Source organism: Dermacentor albipictus, unplaced genomic scaffold (assembly GCF_038994185.2).
Source record: "Dermacentor albipictus isolate Rhodes 1998 colony unplaced genomic scaffold, USDA_Dalb.pri_finalv2 scaffold_17, whole genome shotgun sequence".
Taxonomy (NCBI): Eukaryota; Metazoa; Arthropoda; class Arachnida; order Ixodida; family Ixodidae; genus Dermacentor; species Dermacentor albipictus.
Window position 1 is genome coordinate 8,093,667 of NW_027225571.1, and position 19,834 is coordinate 8,113,500.

At 45.4% G+C, this 19,834-nt stretch overlaps 1 pseudogene; it reads left to right on the plus strand.

Moving 5' to 3' along the window:
• Positions 1–9,794: 9,794 nt before the first annotated feature.
• LOC139052055 (uncharacterized) lies at positions 9,795–18,259 on the plus strand (annotated as a pseudogene).
• The last annotated feature ends 1,575 nt before the right edge of the window (positions 18,260–19,834 follow it).

Consider the following 19,834-nt stretch of genomic DNA (forward strand, 5'->3'; position numbering starts at 1 on the left):
TCGATCTCAGTGAAGTAGTCCCAAAAGAAAGAATGCTTGTCGAGGTTAGCGATAGGCCAAGTTTGGTAAATGAGTATTCTAATATTTTTCTTTGTCTTAGAAAGTGGCGGCATGAGAGAAAATAATGTTCGATAGTTTCAGGTGCACTGCAAAAAAAAACATAGAGAGGACATAGCGACACCAGACCTGTGTAAGTAAAAATTTAGAGGAGGTATACGACATCTCAATTTTGTAAAATATACTTCCAATTGCCTTGAAGGACACCAATTAATATTCCATGGGAAGCCAAGATGGTGGAATTCAGAACACGGTGTTAGCATGGATATTGCAGAATTTTGATATATAGCGAAATTTCTGTACCTAGCCGCGGTGACATAAACTGATATCGGCAAAACAGATATGATAGGGCCGTTCAGGGATGCTCGTGCGAGTGAATCGGCCATTTCATTCAAGTGCAACCCATGATTATCCGGTACCCAAAGCAAACATATTTTTCGCAAGTACGGAGGTACCATCGAACGAAATGTTCTTTGAATTGCTGAATATAAAGGTGCAGTTAGTGCTATGCATACAGATAGCGAGTCGGTCACGATAAAAGCTAAAGGGTCTTTTGCGGGGAGTTTTCGTAATGCTAATATAATCACTAATAATTCTGCCTGAAATATAGGTGTGATGTCGGGAAGGCGAAGGAAGTAGGACCATTGATGAGATTCAGAGATCCCCACTCCTGCCTTGTCATTGCAAACAGAAGCGTCAGTAGCTATTACGTTGTCAGTGGTTAGCTGGTGTAGGTGGCCGTGTAAGATATTAATTAAATCTCGCCTTGGTAATAGTTTAGCATGATTAGGAAATATGTCCTCGAACTGAATTTTGAGGTCTGTAAAGGCATCATTTGGATGGTTCGGAACGCCGTCTTCTTCTTTCTCCTACGCCACGCCAGCAGACGGAGTGAGTCAGGCGTGAGTTTTAGTTCCTGGGCGATAGCGCATCAACCATGTCTGTACGAGACGAACCTCTGCGAAACAAACTGCTTCTCGGCTTTAACATGGCAAATTATCCATCTATTTCCGTCTGCGCCACACCAGCAGACGGAAATAGACGGATAATTTGCCATGTTAAAGCCGAGAAGCCGTTTATTTCGCAGAGGTACGTCTCGCACAGACATGGTTGATGCGCTATTACCCAGCAACAAACCTCACGTCTGTACCGGAAAGAAAAGGTTGCTGTCCGTATTTAGCAGTATGCTTGGAAGTGCCACAACATCGATTTTCACTTGCGATTGCTATTTTAACTTGGAAGAAGGTTCTTAAATGAACCGCTGACCCGGGACGGTGTATGGGCTGTTACTGCCGATTTTGATAGCCGTTTCTTGTTCTTCATGGAAAGGATATGCAACGTTTCCTTAGTTCAGTGATGCCTTTCGGTCAACACGCCTGTCTAGTCATATATCTCCGTCAGAGAAGCGCAGGCTATTGCTGGGAGCCTTCGGCGATAGCACACATACCTGTGTTTATGACGCGTCACATCTGCGGTCATTGCTTCTTGTGCTGGCACTGTAGACATGAAAAATTTTTTTATTTAAAAACACCGATGCGAAAGCAGAAATATAGAGTGATTTATCCTTGTTAGATTTCTTGATTCCTGAGCCTAGACGCGCCGATAGCGTGATGACGCACTCGGCGTATACGCTAGGCCTAAGCTTCGGTGGGGACCAATCTCGGCGCGGGTAGCTGGCGAAAGCTAAAATGTGTGTATTTGAGCCTCAGAACGTTTTTTTAGTACAATAGGGAAAGTGGAAGCGCATGAATCACCTCAGCTTTGTTATCGGTGCGATAATATCAGTGAGCGATAGGCTTCGAACTTGGGGTCCGTTCGCGCGCATCTGAACGACTTCTGCATTTCATGTCCACTCCACAACACTGCGACAACGGTGGCAACTGCCAGTCATATGTTACGTGCGAACTACTAAAAAACGCGGCGTTCTCTGCGTTTACGTGGTTTCGTTCAAGAATTTAGCTATCCGCCCAGTCAAAAGGGAAAATGAAAAAAACGAGAGTGATCCTTAGTTTCAAATGTGCATGAATAAACAGGGCAGCTGACGCACCTTTATTCCAAGCTGTGACACGAAATAGGGTTTAATAACCCCAAGATATAGCGTTATTTAGGACAAGAGACTAGTATCAAGCGATGAAATTGTATAAAGCATTTAATATTCAGAAGCGCTCGTCCTTGCGTACTGGAACCAGCGCGGCACAAACCACCAGCGCAGTTCCAGTGCGAACGAGCGAAATGCAGCGAGAACCAGCGCCTGTACAGCACAAACCAGTGCTCCCCAGCGCCATGGCAGTGGAGCCAGCGTCTCCTGCAGTGTGACCCAGCTCTTATCCAGCGTTCTCACTGGTCTCCCAGTGAGTCCCAGCGAGTGCCAGCGTACCCAGTGCGACGCAGCGCCAAAAAGCGCACTGATTTCATACTGGAAGACGCTGGTTTTTCCAATACGGTTACTAATTTAAAAACGTTAGTTAATATTTGTCTTTTAGTGCGCGACAGCGGTTTTTTTATTTCAGTGTGACATGGCGCACGTAAACAGCTGTTCGCAGGTGGTTCAGCGCTGTGTTGTCTCATCTGCCTTCTATGACCGTTTGTTTTGCCTGCGCTACAACAATCTACAAGATGACCTATCGACAAGTTCATATAGCTACCCTCACCTCATATGCAGTATTCGGAATTCGGCTGCCACGAAGTCGTCGAGTCAGCCCAGGAAGATCCTCGCGCTATCCGTGCTCGGCGTCAACTCCTGGAGAAATGATGCGTGTATATTGCGCGTAAATTCGCATACGTGGTGCCTGCTCCTAGCCATATTCTTGCACCAAACGCAACAAGAAGCACCAACCCGAAAGCCCGCGTGTGCCGCTGCACCAAGCCTCAAATGATCTGTGTGATTACTGGACGTGGAATGTAAATTGCGTTGCGAAATTTAACTTTAGCGCTAGCCTGGTTCGTCTATCGCTGTATTGCGCTGCGAATATATATATGCGAGCCCTCTCTAAGTATTTCTAAAGGCGCAAAAGCCAACGCATGAAACGTGTCGAGCAGTTACCGTCACTTTTGTAGAAACCTGTACGTTGTAACATAGCATTCTAAAAGACACGCTTCTCATCCACTTCGTTGTCCTGTGTCTCGCGCTGGTAGTATGCTCGGAACTTCTAACAAGAAAACGATATCAATATGCGCTATTCATAAAGCAGGATCGTAGGCCCATGGCAGGCGCACTTGCCGTAGAATTTTTCAGCTTTCTGCTCAGCCTCGCACGCCGCTCACGGTTAGGCTGTTATGTCGAAATAAATATTAGTATTATATCATTAATGTTATTAAATATTATAGTTTCTTCGCTGTAATTTATAGCAATCACCCAGATTTCTTAAGCTAGTCATGCATTTATTTTGTATTAGATCAACATTGTTACGACATGCTTATGGGAGTCATTTCAAACTCGATTGCTCAGCTAGAGAAAGTAATAATGCAAGTCTCAAGGCTAATTCCAATTTATATTCCTACACAGATTATGTCGGCAGAATTTATGCTTGCTTGCATTTCCTGCAATTCAATGTTGAGAGCTGGAAAAACTGATTCCTTTTCTTGCTGTCGAAAGGCTGCTTCAATGTCGACACCAAGCTATAATGATTTATTTCGAAAGTGTTAAGCAATGACTATATCTCTAAGCTTATGAATGCGTTTTCGTTCCACAAACACAATTAAGTTTTCTTTCTCCCTCTCATTGACAGCCATGGAATGAAACTGTTCGCTTTCATAAGTATCAGGATGCAAACATTCTGAAGTTTGTCCTGAGCATTTCTCTGCATCCTGTAGTGTGCATGTCTGTATCAAGTTCTGGTGTTGCAATCGAAGTGATTTACGCATGTTTTTATTTTGCAGCAGACAAATTTATTTATTTTGTTTCGAAATCTACAAGATGTGGCCATGTAGTAACGACTACATCATGAAGCACAAAAAAATGCAGATTCAGTGTACCTTTTGGAATCTATGCGAAGTGAAGTTTTTGTCAAGTAGTCAATTAAATGCTGTTATTGTAACTGTGATATATACAATTAGTCTTATTTCTAACAAGCCAACATGTCATCTTTTCCAAGGTTAGCTTATGCACCGCATAGGCCACAACCGTATTGTCATGTAATCTTTATGCATTACACTGTTCACAAGTTATACCGAAATGCAAACGGCAATTAATGTAGATGCACACTGCCAGACATCAGCACAGTGACGTTTGTTAAGCAAGGAATGGTGCGAGGTGTATGCATATGAATGAATGACATGAGCTTACGTACTTATTTATTTGTATACCTCACATGCTGCAAGGTTGGAGTATTATGCGAGGGGGAATAAAAAGGTTCCTACAAAAGTAAGAAGGGCACAACATTAAGAAAAAACCAGCAAAAAAGCAGTACCAATACATTGCACCAACTAGCCCAGCGTGTTTACTGGCACAACATTATACAATGCTTAATAAACAATAACAGAAAAAATTACTGCCCATGCACCCTGTACAGATGGTAAACCAGCGAAGCTGAAACGTGCGGCCCCGGTGTTTATCACTGGGTCAATTCCAATGGTTTATTCAAGTCTTTCTATATTATTCGTTATGTCTGTGTTTCTTAATGAGGTTATGTACACATTTGGCTTGAGTTTATCACATTGTTTATTTGGAATGCCACGCATCGCGCTTTGCAAGATCACCATCATGGGTAGTGCAATGAGTGGTTTATTGTATTCATGCAGCGAGTCCATCGAAGTCTTTCTGAATTATGTTACGCATTTGTGTTTTGTAATGCGTTAATCATAATATTTTTTACTCGGTTATGTACTGTAGTTACCAAGTGACACACCGGGACTACACATTTTATTTAATTAAATATAGGGACACATTATTCAACCTATTGGTAAGTCGGAGAGAGACTGCTGCACGCGCGCTCTGCTGCTAGAGAGAAACGACGTCACTATCGGTCTAGACAATGGCCCACCACACCTTTGCTGCGAAATAATAATGACATCATGATCTTGTCTTAACCCCGTCCCCCTGTGTCCCTTCCCTGCAATAATACGTAAATGTATGTTTCCAATACATAAGCATTTCTATGTCTACCCAACAAGAAATTTCTCCGTCCATCATGCATGACGAATGTAATGGCTCACACCCCCCTAAACAATGGTTCATACCCCTATACTAGGGTTTTTGGGATCGTACCATGAGTGTTTTGCCTAGGCATATGCAGCATCACTGTAAAAACAGTGAACACCTTTCTGCTAGAGACCAAGACGATCATGAGGCGTACTAACAAATGAAAGTTTATTGAACATGCCATGTAAATGCTGGTTAACAAGCAATAAATCGAAGTTACACAAAAACCAGAAGCAAAAACTGATGTGTGTCCATACAGATCCCAACAGAAAACGCAGCCATCTCTGAAAGTGTAGCCGAGGCCATACTGACAACATTCTCCCGGTGTCTTTGCATCTACAGCATCCATGATTTTTCTAGACAGCCGAGCTCCACAGAATGCTAGCTTCTTCCTCTACAATGCACTCTCCACATCTGAGCTTGCATTGTAGAGGAAGAAGCTAGCATTCTGTGCAGATCGGCTGCCTAGAGAAATTACGCAAACTGTAGATCTAAAAATGCTGGGTTAATCTTGTCAACACGGCCTCCGTTAGAGATGGATGCATTTCCTGTCAGGAAACGCACATAAATTTTTGCTTCTCGTTTTTGTGTATGTTCAGTCTATTGCTAGTCAGCGAGCATTTACTCGGTGTGTACATTAAACTTTTGGTTGTTAGATCATCTCGGTTTTCTTGTTCGTCCTATGTTTTCTCTGGCGCCATTTGCAGCCAGGCTACTCTTCTTTTTAGACTACAACAAGTCACTTTAATGGCCCTCATGATACCTTATAAAATCTTTTATTTGGCCGATGTAGCAAGAATGTATAGTGCGAAGCAGTAAGAACAGGGTACGCTAACTTCTAATTAAAAGGTTTATTGTGAAAATGCAGTGATCTATAAAGGTTACCAGAAAGCAGTACAGCAATAAAACCTGATAAAATCTAGTGCTTGATTAAACCAAACATAAAAGCGGGAGATGGAGAAAATACATATAGACATACAAGTCCAAGGAAAAAAACATTGCGATCACCAAGTGTACTTGTGGCTACCTTCCAAGAAACTCATTTTTTTTTCAATGGCATGGAACTGGAAGAAATTGCTTGCATAAGCAAGCTGTCAGTCTGTCTACTGTAATAACAACACTGTTTCTTGAAAGGGGCTGGCATGCAGGATTGGCAATTGTAATGATTTTTTTCCTGCACTTGGAATTTTTCTGTATTTTCTTTCTCTAGCATGTTTATTTACGTTTGGCAGCATCAAGCACCAATTTTTATCTATCTTTCAAAGATGTCTTTCTTTTTCTCGGGAAAAGACGTGGAAGGCGGGAGATGGAAATTCAAGGCGATGAGCAACATGAGAACAAGGTGAAAGTAGGAGCCAACGTTTCCACAAGTGGACCTTGAAGAAGACAAGTCCACTTGTCGAAACGTTGGCTCCTGCTTTCACCTTGTTCTAGTTTTGCTCATTGTCCTTTCTTTTCTGGTAATTTATATAACTCGCCACATTTTTACAAATGAACCTCAATTCAAAGTTAGTCCTCATCCATATCTAGTGTCATCCTGTTGATACTGCTTCATGCTATGCACTCTTGCAACATTTGTGTGTGTGTGTGTGTGTGTGTGTGTGCGTGTGTGTGTGTGTGTGTGTGTGTGTGTGTGTGTGTGTGTGTGTGTGTGTGTGCGCGCGCGTCTGCGCATGCGTGCGCGTGTGTATGTGCACACGCTGCATTACAGACCGGCATTGCAACAGAAATACGATGGACAAGACCCAAGTGAACACACAGAGCGCTTCGTTCTTGTCTGTTGTCTATCTGTTCCACTTTAGTTATTAATGAATACACACCAACTCGTCCAGTTTTCAGTTATTATGTCGGGCTTATAAGCCCGCTTGTGTCCTGGAATATCTGCATGGCTATGTATCCTGTACAGATGCAACAGTTTCTGGCCATGTGCTTGCAAGTCGCGTGTCAATCTCCTGAGTTTCCGGGCAATCTTGTGTGATGTGCAGGCCCAGACAGTTTCTGGTGAATCCATGCAGGGTGTTGTGCAGCGTGTAATTGTTTGGATTGCTTTCAGTTCAGCTTTTCTAGGTGTAGGATGACCTGGAATGGTACTCACTTATATGGGGTTTAGATTTATGTGGTGTCATACTACTGTTACACTGCTATTTCCACATCAGTTTACTATGTGTGCCTGATGTTTGCTTGCATGTTCATGACTAGCAACCTCCTATGCGTGTCTGGCAGCAGCATAGACTCCTGGCCTAATTGTTTGCCCACGTATTTCACGGTATGGGCCTGTTGTGTTTCAAGTTCAGGTGTTCCCTAGGTTGTTAATGAAGGGAGGGGTAGTCGTCCTTGCATCTCATATGTTAGCTGGCATAGTACCATGGGCCCAGGTTCTGAGCTCTTCAGGCAAAGAATTTGCGCTGCTGGCTGCAACTCTGCAGTCTAGGGGCTTGTTCGTTTGCTCTTTCTCTTAGAGGTCTTCAAGCATGGTAAAGTCGTAAATACCTGTTGTTACCCGATGCTAGTATTCGATGAGTTGTCTTTTTTGTGTATTGCTGGTAATTCATACCGTACTATACCTTGGACACAAGCACAGCATCTGCGATATTCCACAGTATCTACTCGTCCACCTGGCAACCTCCCATGATTTCAAGATTATTCTTTTCACCAGGTGTAGAATTTGCGTCCAGGCATGGCATAATTGTTTCACCCACATGCTGACTCTGCTGTCATGGTCTTACACTAGCTGAGGATTTGTGGATGTTGACTTGCGGGTATGCTTCTCCAGCTATTGGGAGCACAATGTGCAATCTGGAGTAGTTCTTGGTTCTAGTCTTTTTTCCGACATCGATGTAAGCCGACTTATCAGAAAGCGAGAGGCCAGACTGGCCAAGAAAGTCTGCAGTGTTTTCGAGGGCTTGTTGCATCATTCTTGATTTCTGTATGAGATAGCTTTCCCACAAACTGTAATACACAATAGGCTGTAGTGTTTCTTGTAGTATGCCTGTGTTGTTGTAGTGGGTGGACCAAATGTACTTCCAATTCTCACCTGGAATTTTCTGTCTTTCAGAAAGTTACTGTGTAAGTTCTCTACCAGAACTGTTTTTGCTCATCGTTCCTCTTATTAGAGCAGCATGAGGTACTGCTGTTAAAAGCCTCTTCACTCTCTTCATTCTTTCATAAGCGGTATTACACAATGTCCTTCAATAAAGCTTCTGCTGCTTATGGCCCACTCATATCTACCATAAGGGACAACTCTTGAAAAAGGTTTTCTTTGCGCTATGTGTGCGACGTAGTATGAGCAGTCATGTCAAGACATTTGTACATCTGTAGAACCAGCTTCCTGACTGAGTACTTGCTATACCTGATTATGCGTATTTGTGCAGTGCTGTCGAACAATACATATTCATGCAATGAATATTTACACACTCAAAATGTTACGAAAGATGGTTGTTTTACAATTCTGCCCTTAGCTTTCTATTCGTGTTAGATTTTGCATAAGCATGCCTCCTATGCAATTGTATTTTGAAGTTTAAGGGTTCAATAAAAGGTGATGAGCTCAATCTAAGTGCAAGAGATTTTTTTCTATGACTCCCATCAAAATACGACTTCCATGGCTGGCAAATCAACCCCTCGGCTTGAGTTAGCACAATGCTATAGCCACAGTGGGGGCAGGTGAATAAATTGAAGAACAATATTTTTGTCTATAGATCGTTTTTCTTGCCTGTATGTAAGTAAAATCTGGAATAAGTTTGCCATTGCGAAAACGTCCAGTTTATGGTCCTTTATGGAACAAACCACATATTGTGTATAGATTAAATGCAGAAATTTGTTCTAAAATCCTCGGGTGATATGTTCTTGCAAGTAGCATGGTATTTCATTACTTATAAACAGTAATCACAGCAGATATCGTTATATGGGTTTACACACTAATATATGTGATCACGAACATATTAGAAATATCTAAGGCATGAATGTTTCTGCACACTTGATCAGCTGTGAACGTGCAAAAACTGCTTGTACTGGCTGAACTGGCTGACTTCACTGCACAGTTTTCAGTTACCTTTCTTCAGCGTGTCGTTCTATAGTTTTATCCCCCCAATAACAGGCCGTTTGTCTGCTTTTCGCATCGTTGCGCGCGTTTTACATGACGGTGCAGGAGGGTACGTTGCCACTGTGCCACTATAGCAAGCAAATAGCAAGCAAATAATTTACTTATACTACTAGCTGTAGAGTTAATTACTTTTGAAAGCAAGTGTTAATACAGATGCAGTAAGGATACAAAGTCCGCAACTTAGTCAATGTTTTTTGGTTTCTGTGCAAGAAACAAATTCTCCAGAGAAGTGGTGCAACTTAACGTGCATGTAGTATTTTATCCAAGCCACGGATTTAATGCTATCGTAGCAAATTCATTACGATAGCCTGCTGTCATATGTAAGTGCCGCGAGACGCCACTAGAAGGCCGTAGCGGCTGCCCAAGCTCCGAGAAGGACGAGGAAGACAACGGGTGCACGAGCATGGTGGCACGAGGGCGCGTCCGCAGTGTTCCACCCGGTGTCGATGGCAGCAGCTCGAAGGTCGAAGCTCGAAGGTGGTTGAAGGACGTTTTGAAGGACTATTCCAGCTGTCAAGCACCCGACCCGAGTTTTGGCGTCAAGGAACGGCGGTTCTCCGGCCCGGTGTGCCCAAGCTGGATCTTGCTTGGTGGTTTGGCTGAGTTTTGGGTGGATTAGACCTAGTTATCTCACTTATCTAATTTTTGTAAGACTTATTTCGTGATTGAATCAGCACTGATGTCTAAAAACTCTCCTGGGCAAGAGCCCAGCCCTTGGTCAGCCTCCCTTTCTCCTGACGATTTGCCTTTGCAACCTTTCTTCTGCAGCGGTGTTAGCAGCATCCCTGTCGCGCTGGTGCCCTCGAACGGAGGATTCATCTGGCTGAACAACCCACAAGCTGTTCAGGCCGAGCTCCAAGCCATGACGCATCATTACCAGATGATAAGCGATGTCCGACAATTTGGAAGAGGTGGGATAGCTTGTAGGTCATCAGATTCGACCTGTGTTGCAGACCTCTTAATATGTAAGACTTTCGCATCTGTCCCGGTGAGTGCGTTCATTCCTCCTCATCTAGCATGCACTAAAGGCATTGTCCGGGGCGTAGACTCTCGATTGAGCCCAACTGAGACTCTGGAGAAGCTGTCTGATGCTGGCGTCATAGCTGTATACCGATGTAACCGACTCGTAAACGGGGAAAAAGTTGCCACAGAATCGGTTATTGCTACGTTTGCTGGCATGTCCTGCCCATCTGAACTAAAAGTGTGGCCGCTTATTTTTAGAGTGGAACCTCTCGCTTCCCGTCCACTTCAGTGTCGGAACTGTTGGCGTTTTGGCCATAGTGCAGGAGGCTGCAAATCAAATGGACGCTGTCGCGCCTGTGGTGACAATCATTCCCCCAATGAATGCACAGCTGAAACCGAGACGTGCTGCCTATGTGGAGGAAACCATGCGGCTGACTATGGAAGCTGCTCGGCTAGAGCTAACGAAATACAAGTACTAGAGATAATTGACAGGCGACCATGTTCGCGGCGAGAAGCTATTGCAGTCGTCAAGGAAAGAGCCTTTGGATACGCTGGCGTCACTGCAAGGCATTCTACTTTCCATGAGGATAACTTGCCTAAACTTATTGAATCAGCAGTAGAAAAAGCAATGACAAAGGCTATGCAACATATTGTCACAAGTGTTACCGAATGTATTTCACAAGTGTTTACCGCGCAGATGACACAGCTGTTGCAAACAGCTGCCACACCAATCACCAAATCGATTGTTTGTGCTGCAGAACAGGTAGCCAGTTCAGTCCTAGTGCCGAGTAGCATATCAGACCCAACCTTTGTAGGATCCGATCCTTGTTCTTCACATCAGTCAGACCCGCAGGTCGACATGGAAACGGGTCATGATATCAGGCCGCAAAAGCGAACTGGGTCTCCAGTAACTAATTCTTGTCCTTATACCAAAAACAAAAAGGGTAATCCTATTTTTCATTCTGGCATCTAAGAAAGTTCACCGCGACGGTAGTCGCTGAATATCAATTAGATCATCACCATAGCTTTTTTAAAAGTACTACAGTGGAACTGTCGTTCCTCGTTCTCTGCTTCAACAGACTTAAATTACTTAACAACTGAACTTAATCTTGACGTCATAATCTTACAAGAAACCTGGCTTACTCCTGAGAAAAATTTTCATTTTAAAGATTTTCGATCTTTTCGATTAGATCGCCTTTCACTAGGAGGTGGTTTAATGATTTTGTTATCATCTAAATTCTGTCATAGGGCGAAAATAGCTTTCACGCTAATGTCTCCAGAATGTGAAATTTTGGCAGTGCACCTTAGCATCCCAGGCTACCGTTCATTTTCTATTATAGATGCTTATTTCCCTACGGGCGTACATAGTACATACCAATTGGATAGTGCGCTTGCCAGCTGCAAAAATGAAGTCGTCCTTACTGGTGACTTCAACTCGCATCACGTGTCATGGGGTTACAAAACAGATGCATATGGGACACGTCTATGGGACTGGACCATAGATAAAAATCTTTCATGCCTTAATGTCAGACGACCTACTTTTATCCGTGGGCAATCTCGCTCAGTGTTAGATTTGACGTTTTCTAGCACAAGCGTCGCCGTGACATCTTGGACTACGATTGATTTCGGCACAAACAGTGATCATCTTCCGGTATACTTTGAAATTGCATGCCCTTTAACATCAGTTGAACGACACAGCAGAATATTTGTGAATAGCAAAAAATTTAAAGACTGTTTGCGCTCCACCATTGCATCATTACCTAATAGTAATAATGAAGAAATTGGCTTGAACATTTGTTCAGCGTTACAGATGTCCCGACAAAAGTCTGAATTTGTAATTCAGACCGCTAAGCATTCCCCATCTTGTCCTTGGTGGAACAGTGAGTGCACAGGAGTTCATCGACGAAGGAAAGTTGCTTGGAAAAAACTTCTACATAATCAGAGCCCATAAAATTGGAAAGATTATCAATTTATTTCTGCAACCTTCAAACGTGCTATTAAACACGCAAAAGATGAGTACGCTAAAAACCATTTCAATTACCTATCTAAATCCAAAAACAAACGTGCTTTATTTAATTACCTTTGGTTTAGAAACAGACTTCCAATGAGCGTTAATGTAGACTCAATCGTCTATACCTCGCAGGAAATGCAGGAGTCCTTAGAGCTATTGGCTAAAGGATTGGAGAGCCGGTTCGCAACGCGCCTTCAAGCTTCTGTTTTTACCCCTGTATTATCGGACTACAAAGAGATCTCCTATTCGGAAGTAGCACAAGTTATGTTACAGCTGCCAACTACAGCGCCTGGCCCGGACGGAATAACAAATGCAATGTTAAAGATTTTCTTTCAAGAAGCTCCACGTGAGCTTCTGAACTTGGTAAACTACTCTGTTAGCAATGCATGGATTCCACAAGAATGGAAGATCGCCAAAATTATTCCGTTACTTAAAAAGCAAGGGGCTGGGTACACCATCGACAACATCAGACCGATTGCGTTGACATCAAACATAGTGAAACGTATTGCAAGAGTGCTTCTCGGACAGATATTGGAGTTTATTGTCGGAAATCAATTGTTGAGTCCTTGCCAAATTGGATTTCGATCTGGCTATTCAATATGGCACGCGCATGTAGACCTTGAAAGTCGAATTAACATCGCCAGACAGAAAAAGCAGTACGTGGCTTTAGTTACATTAGATATATGTAAAGCCTGTGACAGCATTGAACACACAAATTTAACAAATCGGTTACAGAGCCATTGTTTTCCAGGGTATATTGTAGCATGGGTGCATGGATTTTTAAAGGACAGGGAATTCTATTGTTTTAGAAGCGGCTATTCTTCTAGAAAACATAAGCAAACAAGAGGTGTGCCTCAGGGATCGGTACTCTCACCAGTATTATTCAATATTTTACTGAGCACAGGCCCCGTTCACCCAGGAGTCAGTACCTACGTTTATGCTGATGACATTGCCTTTTTTGGTATGGCTAGTGACATATACTCTCTTTACGAAATTTAGCAGTCGTATCTAAGGGAACTGGAACACTGGCTGGATAGCTTACACTTAAACCTGAATGCTAATAAATGTGCTATACTTGTTTTTCAGTTAAAGACCCAGTATACATATCGCTGAACTACCATCTCGAAGATATTCCACAAGTAGAGTCACTGAAGTACCTTGGAGTTATTTACAACGGAAATCTTAACTGGCGGCCACATATTGAATATATTGCGACAAAAGGAGCTCGTACAATGGGCATTTTGCGCAAGTTAAGCAATCGAAGAACAGGTATGCGCAGAAAATCCCTCTTGATGGTATATAAAATGTACGTTCGTCCGGTGTTAGAATTTGGATGTGTTTTATTCTCAGGTGTTCCATCATACAAGCTTCGGCCGCTAGTTTTGTTAGAACGAGAGGCACTACGTCTGTGCTTAGGCCTTCCAAAATACGTTGCAAATGCCGTATTATACATGGAAGCAAGAATCCCACCCATATTATGCCGATTTCACCTTCTGACCGTTCAGACCTTCTTAAGGCTATATGAATCACCATTAAACCGTCCTGAAATTATTTTCATCTCCGATCCAGAAATATTTTTTCCTGTTCATTGGCCCAGGTTTCATAGACCACAGATTATATTTGTGCAAACATTACTTGACCCACTAAATGTACAAATTTGTGATGTGCTTCCTAATAATACGCATTCAAATTACCCAGAGATCAGGTTCGACGACATTTTCCCGAACTACGCGAAACTACTCCCTTACGGCATCTTAAACGCCATGTTGCAAGACCACCTAAGCACCCTAGAAACAAACATCATCATTGCAACAGATGCCTCACAGTGCGAGGAAAAAGCTGGCATTGAAATATTTTGTCCTGCGCTCGACGGGTCTTTTTCTTTAAGATTGCCTGATTTTGTGCCTATTTTTCTGGCCGAGTTGTTAGCAGTAATCCTAGCTTTACGTAAATTAGACCCAATGATTACAACGGCTGCTATTCTTACTGACTCCCTTTCTGTATGCTCTTGACTTACCGCTACTAATGAGTCACCCATGCTAAAACTCTTCCACTTACTAGTTCCTGCCCATGTGCTATGTATTCCTTTGATTTGGGTGCCTGGTCATAAAGGTTTGTTTTTTAATGACACTGCCGATTCACTGGCACATACATCACTAGCCGGCCCTGTTCTTCCTATTCTACCAGTGACAGCACAGATCACGGCGGCAAGATTTCGGATGAGATCAATTAGATCAGCCTTATCAAACCCACATTTGACAGCTTCTCCAGAGTATAAACACCTGGCATTTCCCTGGCATAGCGATTCTTGTTATACAAAGATGCTTGAGGTCTGCCTCACCAAATTACGCTGCCGCATTCCCTCCCTAAATTTCTATTTACACAGGTCGGGTTTGGTTCCCTCTCCCCTTTGTTCTTTTTGTGAGGAGGAGGAGACGATACAGCACTTTCTTCTATCTTGTCACCGCTTTGCTGCGTTCAGAAAAAGATTGTTGGAGATGCCGTTTAGAAGAATTGGCCTGGACTTGACAGAACCTGCAATTCTTTCGTTCGGGGCGTCCACTTTGGGTTTCAGCCACAGGGATGCATGCTTCGCTGTCCAAACATTCCTTACAGAATCTAAACGAATGCCCTGCTAAATTCTATTTTTGATTATTACTTTTAAATTAATTATTTCTCATTCAACAGCACCTTCCTGATTTTATTTTAGCCGGTTATTCAACCTTATTCAATGCTATTGCCATAGATATTAGGAAATTTATGCTATATATTATTTTGGAATAATCCATCCATTTCTTGGCCAATCCCCCATCGTGGGTAGGAGCCACACGTGCCACAGGCTACAACAACAACAAGGCGGGCACCACTTCCGAGCTCCTGGGCTGAACGAGGCTAGAGTTCCTGCCAGGCGAGATGTCCATGACAAGGTGCGGATGACCACGGAGCCGAGCGTGGACGTCCCAGGGCTCTTGCTGCCAGTGCTCGAGACGCTGGCTGACCCGAGGGCCGCCGGTCCTTGAGCTGCCGCACCTGAGCTGTGCCGAGCAGCGTTCCAGTCTGGCACAGATGTTGCATTGCTAGACACGGTCCTCACGTGCGACCGCCGCACGCGTGTTTCGAGCGACGTGCGAGCTGGGCATCGCGGCCGTGCTGGACGTGCGATTGTAGCACGTCGGTCGCGAGCGGCGTCCGAGCCGGACATCGAGGGCGTGTGGAACAAGGCGTCCCCTGGCTGCTGCCGCTGCGGCTCCTGAGCGTGCCGAGCCCGTGAACCATGCTGAACGGGGCCTGAGCGTGTGGTCGTCGCGGCCAGCTCCAGCACAGGTGAACGCACGGTCCCATGACGACCGAATTGTGAGCCTCACAACCCGGGACTGTTTCAGCCCGTGGACACACTGACTGCAGTTACGCTATCATCAACTCTCTGTATATATTCATATTTTAAAAGTTGCTTCGAGTTTTATAAACGTACATAAATGACTCTGTCTTATTCCGCATCACTGCGCACTAGCAAAAGGGCCGAGCAGTCCTAAACACCACAATTTCTGGTGTCCGCGACAGGACTAAGCTCTTATTCCATGCTCAAGAGCCGCACTTCGCTTGTGTGCAGTGGTCGGAAATGGACTGGGAGAAATTTATTCCGATAGGCAAAGAGCTTGGCTTGTCAGGTAAAGAACTAAGAGAGTGGATTGACGAGCAGCATAACAGAGAGCGTGATAAATGAGCTGAGGACAGGTAAGCAGCGCGAGCAGCCCATGAACAGGAGATCGCTCGACTGCCGGCGGAACGAACTCTGCTAGAGACTAGATGTCTTGGAGAGCACCCGCCTGGGACGGTCGAAACGGGAAACGATCGCGGGGAAAGCAGTGGTGAAGCATTTAGAACTCCCCACAAGCTTATTCCTCTCTACAACGAGAGCCGCGACGAAGTCGACGCGTACATACAGCGCTTCGAGCGGGTAGCCACGAGCCAAGGATGGCTAAGCGACAGGTGGGCGTTATCATTAAGCTTGTGTTTGTCAGGCGAAGCCTTGAGCGTGATCGGACGCATGACTGCGGAGGATGTCACAGACTATCAAAAGCTCAAGCAAACTTTATTGCAAAGGTTTCGGTATACGGAAGAAGGATACCGTCAAAATTTTCGCGAAACTAAGTCTGAGAATTCCGAGACAGGGTGGCAGTGTGCTGGTCGACTGCTTGGGTACTTCGATCATTGCCAGCAGATGGCAAAAACAGAGAAAACATATGACGCATTAAGAGATAAGGTTGTCTCGGAACAGTTTTTATTACGTTGCGATAAAAGGCTCGCCATCTTCCTGAAAGAGCGAGGTTGCCGCGATCTCGACAAGCTAGCCGAAGCGTCTGACCATTATTTGGAGGCGCAAGGCCTGACAAACCTCGCCAGAGGAAAATAAGGAGGGATTAGTAAAGCAGTTTTGCAGATTGCTGCAGACCGTGCTGCAGATTGCTGGACGTGGTCAAAAGGACCGATGTCCTCGTCTTGCTGGAATTGCAGGAAACATGGACATAAAGCTGATCAGTGCCCGAGCGTAAACAGCAGCAACACGAAGGCGTCAAGCGCCAATGCTGGCTGCAACCAGATGCCTGCCGCCCGGCACGAAGAAAGTCCGGCTCCTGCCACTAAATCCGAAGAGAAAACAAGGCCACCTGTAAAAACATATGGAGAAGACATCTGCCTTGGTCTTCAGACGCATGAGTTGCCGATGGCAGCCGGATATCTCGATGGACATCCTGTCATGGTGCTGAGAGATTCCGGATGCAGTACTGTGGTCGACAGGCGTTTGATGGTGCCGGAAAAGAATTTCACCGGTATCATGTGTACCATTTACCTTCTGGACGGTTCGCTTAAGCCGCTTCCAGAGGCAAAGGTCTACATAGACTCCCCTTTCTTCCGAGGAACGACGCCGGCACTCTGCATGGTAAGGCCACTCTATGATATTGTTCTTGGGAACATCAACGGGGTGCTCTACCCTGTTGGTTGCAACACGTCACATGACCCGTCTGATGTGTCAAAACTGCACAAAGGGTCGGCACCAGCAAGGAAGCCTGTTCGACACCAAAGCGGGTCCCATGATAGAGCTACCTTGAGTGTTGCGTCAACCCCTGCATCTGTGTCGACTGGGACAACGAAGCAGGAGACGAAACTGTCTATTGAAGCAGATGATGAAGATGCAGCTCAACCCGCTCGAGAAAGTCAGAAGGGCAGGAGACGAGCGTTGAACCGGGCCAATGGGCATGTGAATGAAGGCAGTCTCGGTGGCCGTCCCAAGCGGCGCAAGCCCAGAAAGGAAGCGGAGAGTCACAGCCAAACTGAGCCCAATGGCATTGACCGAAAAGGAGGAACTATTTGTCGGGGTAGGCTCCGTACTTACCAGCGACGCGTCCCTCGGGACCATTCAGACACAAGGTCACGTGTGGATGTTGATGAAAGCATCCCCAAGTCACATCGTTACGTCTCGGCTGATGACGTGCAAGTGTTCATTGTACATTGGGAACATGTCAAGCCAGGTGACGAAGGATGAAATTCGTGCCCTGTCAGATGCCATCCGCAGTGTCCGCTTTGTAAACAGGCACAGTGCATTTCTGGACCTTGAGAGCCCAGAGGTGGCTTCTGCACAGCTGGAGCTCCTGTGCTGCATGCAGCTCAAGTGGAAGCCAGTGAAGGTGGAGCCTAGAAGACCCCGGAGCGGTTCCACATACAAGTCAGTCCGCCTGCTGTATGTGCTTAGGATTCATGATGAGAAAGGCATGGATACCCTTGGGCCACTGTTTCCTGATGCCTTGTTCACTGACCGCCGTGAAGGCAAAGTGCTGCTGAGATTCAAGGAGCATGAATGTGCCGTAAGTGCCATCAAACAAGTTATTGCTCGTGATATTGCACAAACTACAAGTTCAGCGTTGCTGCTGCTCCTCGAAGATCCATTTGGAACCGCCAGAGTTGGCCCCGAGCAGTGTGGCGTGAAGGGTAGCGAAAATGTAATGGGTAGCGAAAATATAGGCGCTGATTACATGAGCCGAGTATGAACATACAGCGTGAAGTGTGCCTACTGCATTTATTGCTTTTGAGAACACTTCAGGAACTACTACTGTGCGTGTGGAGAGACTTTTGCATGTGAACACTTCGCGCCTTACTGACTGCGAACTTTGACCGTGCACGTGCTTTGAAAAATTGTTTTAATGAAACAACTTCTTAAAGTGGGGGGGGGGGGGGTGAAATGTCATAAGTAAGTGCCGTGAGACGCCACTAGAAGATCGTAGCGGCTACCCAAGCTCCGTGAAGAACAAGGAAGACAGCGGGTGCACGAGCATGGCGGCACGAGAACGCGCTCGCAGTGTTCGCACCAGGCGGCCAGCAGTTCCGAGCTCCTGTGCTGAACGAGGCGAAAGTTCCTGCCAGGCGAGACGTCCGTGGCAAGGTGCGCATGAGAGCGGAACCGAGCGTGGACGTCCCAGGGTTCCTGCTGCCAGTGCTCGAGACGCTGGCTGACGCGAGGGCCGCCGGTCCCTGAGCTGTCGCACCTGAGCTGTGCCGAGCAGCGTTCCAGTCTGGCACAGATGTTGCTGTGCTAAACACGGTCCGCACGTGCGACCGCCGCACGTGTATTTCGAGCGGTGTGCGAGCTGGGCATCGAGGCCGTGCTGGGCGTGCGACTGTAGCACGTTGGTCGAGAGCGGCGTCCGAGTCGGACATCGAGGGCGTGTCGAACAAGGCATCCCCTGGCTGCTGCCGCTACGGCTCCTAAGCGTGCCGAGCCCGAGAACCGTGCTGAACGGGGCCTGAGCGTGTGGTCGTCGCGGCCAGCTCCAGCACGGGTGAACGCATGGTGCCGTGACGACCAAACTGTGAGCCTTGCAACCGGAGATTGTTTCAGCCCGTGGACACACTGACTGTAGTTACGCTATCATCAACTCTCCGTATATATTCATATTTTAAAGGTTGCTTCGAGTTTTATAAACGCACATAAATGACCTTCTGTTTTTCTTCCGAATCACTGCGCACTAGCAAAAGGGCCCAACAGTACTAGACACCACACCTACACTTTTGCTCTCTAAAATTTATTAAGAGAAAAGATAAGCGTTCAAGATGAATCGGGAAATTCACGCTTGAAAACCGACAAGAAAATGCAACTGAACAGTACGGCATTCAGCACAACGTTGAAACTTCGGGTACTTTGCTGTCTTGTCATTTGCCCTTACCGAGGTTGAAATAATTCAAACCGCTCCTTAAGCGCGATTTTTGCGTGCTGCTGAACAAAAGAAGATTGTGACGACCTCGTCGTCTTGTGGGGATCGAGCACCTCTTAGTACTGACGACTCGCAAAGGCGTACGAAGGTGAAAATGCACTTCATTTGCTGTGCAGCGATTCAACAAATGCTAGAAACGGGAGAATGGAATCTGCAGTACAAGTTTTCTTTCTTCTATTGTACCAATCTTCTAATTTGTACAATAGAAGATTGGTACAATCTTGCTAACAAAGTCGCCGTGTGTATCTAGTACCAGCTGTATATTATCTTGTCACATCCGACCGCACGTTTTTTTGCAG